Source organism: Zeugodacus cucurbitae, chromosome 5 (assembly GCF_028554725.1).
Source record: "Zeugodacus cucurbitae isolate PBARC_wt_2022May chromosome 5, idZeuCucr1.2, whole genome shotgun sequence".
NCBI lineage: Eukaryota > Metazoa > Arthropoda > Insecta > Diptera > Tephritidae > Zeugodacus > Zeugodacus cucurbitae.
Genome location: NC_071670.1, coordinates 48,655,852 through 48,661,923, shown reverse-complemented (window position 1 = coordinate 48,661,923; position 6,072 = coordinate 48,655,852).

Genomic DNA, 6,072 nt, shown 5'->3' with positions numbered 1-6,072 from the left:
TGCAGAATTCTAACTCTTAAAATATTTTAGTTATAAGCGCTTGTTTCCGACAGTTTGAGAGTCAATTTCGTGTTTTTTTGCAATAAAATTTGACCATGCCCATAAGTTAGTAAAAGCGTTTATAAATTCATGTAGCCAGAACAATTCTACACCAATTTCATGAATATATCTATATGATTTGGAGAACGAAAGTGGTCGCAATTTTGAAAATAAAATTCATATAACAGGCTTTTGAAATCGAGTTTTCTTATAGAATTTTTCAAAATGCACACATTTTTTAACTTGTTTCGGATTAATCGATGTCCAAATTATATTGACAGCAGAAAATATGCAAAAGTTTGAGCTTAATTAACGTTTTTATGCGGATCCAAATGCGTGGAATTCGGGCATGAGACAATATATATACAATATACGCAATATATATTGTATATATGTATATGTTGTTTGAACGATTGTTTTTGTTTGCTACACAATAAATAATAATTTTCTACTTAAATTTTATATTCGTCTTTTCTGCTATGCGCGTGCAAACGCTGGTTGATGCACCGATATGTGGTCGATATTGATGTTACCATATCGTTATTTCTTGAAATATTTCATAGAATTGTATGTGCTCATTTAATATAGAAAATCATGTAGTTTCTATATTTGCAAGTTAGAACTCGAAATTCTGACGTTTTAGCCACTTTTTCGCTGAAAGTTTGCTATTTGACGCATATTTGTAATTTTATAAACTCGTTGGTAATTCCAAGAATAAATCTTCTTAGCTACGATTGTAGCGCATGCGGTTCTGTAAATTTTGGCATTTTTAGTTTTTCGCTACGAGCACTGGTTCAAAAGTTAGAAGCGTTTTTGTGTTCGGCAGCCACCTACTGCCTGCTCCTGGTCGCCTGGTAGAAATCCCAGATTTTCGCACCAAATTGAAATGCTGTTTTTTGGCAGCGGCGTCGGCAGAGCGGCAGAGCTACCCGTAGGTGTTGCATATGCAAAGGGGCAAATTTGAATCCCAGATTTTGGCACCAAATTGAAATGCAGTTTTTTGGCAGCGGCGCCGGCAGAGCGGTGGAGCTACCTGATGGAGTTGCATATGCAAAGGGGCAAATTTGAATTAACGGAAGTGGGATATGGCGGGACCGGAAGTCGACTCGGACCGGAAACGAAAATAACGGGGTTCCACTTCCGGTTTGGGGTCCAGACCGGAAGTGGGGGGCCGGAAACCGGAAGTTGGGACCGGAAGTGGTCCATATCCGGTTTCCGCCCAGTGGCATTTTCCGGTCCCGCCACATCCCGCTTCCGTTAATTCAAATTTGCCCCTTTGCATATGCAACTCCATCAGGTAGCTCCACCGCTCTGCCGGCGCCGCTGCCAAAAAACTGCATTTCAATTTGGTGCCAAAATCTGGGATTTCTACCAGGCGACCAGGAGCAGGCAGTAGGTGGATTTCTGCCTGATACTGTTAACGCACTGTTAACTGTGCAGACTGTTATGTTAGCAGACAGTAGAATGTTATTGCCCAAGACTGTTATGTTAGCGGACAGTAGTATGTTATTGTCCATGTAAAGCCACTGCAAAAGGTGCAGAAATCATGTAATCACACTTTTTGCCAAAACTTCGTGGTTTCTTAATATTTTTCGAAGATTTTTTGTTTAAATTGTTGCATTAATTCGGCGCAAAAATATAAGAACAAATTCCATGGCAAAGTGGTTAAAATTGAATAAATATTTAATAATATAACATAGTACTATCTTTGCTGTTAGTAGGCTTTCAAACTTTTACAAAAAATGGAGCTACTTAACATTAATGGTACTCAGAATAATTTGCAGGCCTTCCTGCAACTTTCTATGCCCATAATGTCAAACTAAAGTTAGCATTTGCTGGTGTTTTATGCTGTTTTCTCATATTTGTTGCCGATTGCGACATATTTTAATTTTTTATAAATGTTTACAGTGCAACAACAACAACCATTTTTTTATACACTTGTGGGCCATGCGATTCTGAAGAGACCAGTAAAAACCGCATGGCTCTAAGTGCCTCCGTTTGGCCGCAATTCGCATTTTTCTATTTCGCAGCCACCTACTGCCTGCTCCTGGTCGCCTGGTGAAAATCCCAATTTTTCGCACCAAATTGAAATGCATTTTTTCGCAGCCGACGTCGGCAGCGCCGGACAGCAGCGAAACGCAAATGTTTCTAACTTTTGAACCAGAGGTCGGATTTGGGTGATCTAAATTTTGAATTTCACAGGATCGCATGGACTATAATCCTAAATAAGTGGATTCCGTGTTGGAATCACCCGCGAATTACTAAAATTAAAAATGTGATGCAAATCGCGAATTTTCATGGAAATTACGCACAAGATGCATTCGTTTGCTTAAATAAGTTTCAGAAAATGGTGGTAGAAGTTACTCCGTATCATTAGCTATCCATTCAATGCCTTAGATGTTCAACAAAACAATTTTTTTATACAATATTTTACTTTCAATGTTTGCACTAAATTGCATAGTTTATTGCACAATATACGCAATATTTTGTTGTTGGAACGAATGCTTTTGTATGCCAGACAGTAATTATTCACTTTCTACTTCATTTTTATATTCTCTTTTTCTTTTATACACGTGCAAACGCTGGTTGATGCACCCAAATGTGTTCGTTTTTGGTGTTACCATTTCTTCCTCGTTTGAAATATTTCATAAAACTTTATATGCTTATTTAAGGTAAAAAATCATCTAGTTTCTATATTTGCAAGTTAGAACTCGAAATTCAGACGTTTTAGCCACTTTTTCCCTGAATGTTTGCGATTTTCAATATATTTTTAATTTTTTAAATTCGCTGGTTATTCCAAGATAGATTCTTATTATATAGGATTATAGAGCATGCGAATCTGCAAATTTTGGCATTTTTAGTTTTACGCTACGACCAGCCGTTCAAAAGTTATAAGCGTTTTTCTGTTCGGCAGCCACCTACTGCCTGCTCCTGGTCGCCTAGTAGAAATCCCAATTTTTCGCACCAAATTGAAATGCTGTTTTTTGGCAGCGGCGCCGGCAGAGCGGCAGAACGGCAGAGCTACCCGATGGTGTTGCATATGCAAAGGGGCAAATTTGAATTGACGGAAGTGGGATGTGGCGGGGCCGGAAGTCGACCCGGACCGGAAACCGGAAATGAAAATAACGGGGTTCCACTTCCGGTTTGGGGTCCAGACCGGAAGTTGGGGACCGGAAGTTGGTCACATCCGGTTTCCGCCCGATGACATTTTCCGGTCCCTCCACATCCCGCTTCCGTTAATTCAAATTTGCCCCTTTGCATATGCAACACCATCGGGCTGCTCTGCCGCTGCCAAAAACATGCATTTCAATTTGTTGCGAAAATCTGGGATTTCTACTAGGCGACCAGGAGCAGGCAGTAGGTGGCTGCGAAATTGAAAAATGCGAATTGTGACCAAACGGAGGCACTTAGAGCCATGCGGTTTTTACTGGTCTCTTCAGAATCGCATGGCCCACAAGTGTATAAAAAAATGGTTGTTGTTGTTGCACTCTAAACATTTATAAAAAATTAAAATATGTCGCAATCGGCAACAAATATGAGAAAACAGCATAAAACACCAGCAAATGCTAACTTTAGTTCGACATTATGGGCATAGAAAGTTGCAGGAAGGCCTGCAGATTATTCTGAGTACCATTAATGTTAAGTAGCTCCATTTTTTGTAAAAGTTTGAAAGCCTACTAACAGCAAAGATAGCGTTATGTTATATTATTAAATATTTATTTAATTTTAATCACTTTGCCATGGAATTTGTTCTTATAATTTTGCGCCGAATTAATGCAACAATTTAAACAAAAAAACTTCGAAAAATATTAAGAAACCACGAAGTTTTGGCAAAAAGTGTGATTACATGATTTCTGCACCTTTTGCAGTGGCTTAACATGGACAATAACATTCCACTGTCCGCTAACATACCAGTCTGCACAGCTAACAGTGCGTTAACAGTATTAGGCAGAAATCCACCTGCTGCCATTTCTGGGTGCCTGGTAGAAATCCCAGTTTTTGCGAACCAAATTGAAATGCAGTTTTTCGCAGTCGACGTCGGCAGAGCGGCAGAGCTACCCGATGGTGTTGCATATGCAAAGTGGCAAATTTGAAACAACGGAAGTGGGAAGAAGGCTTGTAGCCTGAATTCGACACCAATTTCATGTATATATGTATATGCTATGGAGAACGGAAGTGGTCGAAATTTGGAAAATAAAATTCATATATGAGGTATTTGAAAATGAAATTTCTTATAGAATTTTCCAAAGTACACATATTTTCTAACTTGTTTCGCATTTATGAATATCTAAATGAAGTTAAGAGCAAAAAATTGTTACAACTTCCAGTTTATTTAACGTTTTTTTGCGCATCCAAATGCGCTGCAAATGGCAAATTAAGTGAGCATTTAATACGGGATATAATGTATATTGGTGGTGAAAATGTGTGAAATCGGTTCAGGCATTACCTCAGCCCTCATAAACTATATAGTATGTATGTTGATTTTCGGTATTATAGCGGACTTTATGTCGAATATATGGGTCAAATTGTGTGTTATGTTAATAAAACTATATCAAAAAAGTTGCGAGAGTATCGAATGTTCGGTTGCACCCGAACTTAGCCATTCCTTACTTGTTTTTTACTACTTTTTGTTTTGTTTATGTGGAGTAAATTTAGGGTTTTCGTTTTATATTTTTTAGTTTTTGTGTTTTTTTTTATTATGTATCGCTCGCTCTAGAAGATTGCTTTGATTTTGTTTTTATATTCTAATATTGTTTTTTATTTACGATTTTTTAAATAATTTTTTATAAATTTGCTTTCATTATATTGTTGACACAAATGTATTTTTAACTCTAATACTTTGCCTTTAACTACACTAATTTGATTATAAATGTACAGAATTATTAAAAAAATCTTTATTATTTTAATAAATTCCCTTATATACTACAAATACAATGCTAGTACATTATATGAAGAATATATAAATATTTGAATTGTAATAACTAAATTTAAAACATATTTGTTTCCTCATACTTAACTATGAAAACACACAATTACTATTATTATGTTTAATTAAATTACAGACAGCAAACACTTAATTTAGTGGTAATTTAGTTAAATATACATCTTCTATTTATATATTATAGAAATATCATAATTTATATGAGTACAATAATATTGTATATGGTTTAGAAAAAATCTTTGGCATCGAAACTAAATTATACATATTAGGTGAGTAAATTATTATTAGCTTTTAATAGTTGTTATTATTATTCTGTATTTATTTTTTAAATCAAAAAATGTACTTAAGTTAAAATATATATATTTTTAATAGTTATTATTTTTCAAAACAATTATTTTTTAAATAAACATTTTTATTAAAATTATTATTTTTTAATTCATTTTTTAAATACAAAACAATGTACTTAAGTTAAATTATTTTTTTTAATACTTATAACTTTTCAATTTTTTTTAAATAAATATTTTTATTTAAATTATTAATTTTTAATTTATTTTTTAAATACAAAAAAACGTACTTAAGTTGAAAAAAGAATTATGATAGTTATTATTTTTCAATTTTTTTTAATAAACATTTTTATTTAAATTATTATTTTCTAAATCAAAAAATGTACTTAAGTCGAAAATTTTTAATAGTTATTACTTTTCAAAAAAAAATATTTTATAAATTTTAATTTTAATTTTTTTATTTGAAATGAAAAAAAAATATTTTTTATTAAAATATTTTTAATTAATACTTTTTTTTTACAATCATTGCGTTTATATATTTTTAAACTTTTATTATTTTTAATTATTGCAATTTTTTTGCGCGAAAAAATCATATTATATGCAATTTTATTTTTTAAATAAATTTGATTAGCGCTTAAAGCCAAAACATGAAATGGCACCTGAGTTTACGATTTTTTTTAAACCTGGCACAATTATTTGCTTAATTTTAACACAAATTTTAAATAAATTTTTATTTCAATAAATAAAATAAATTAGAAATGGTAAAATAAAATCGATTGAAAAAAATAATGAATTTAATTATTAAAA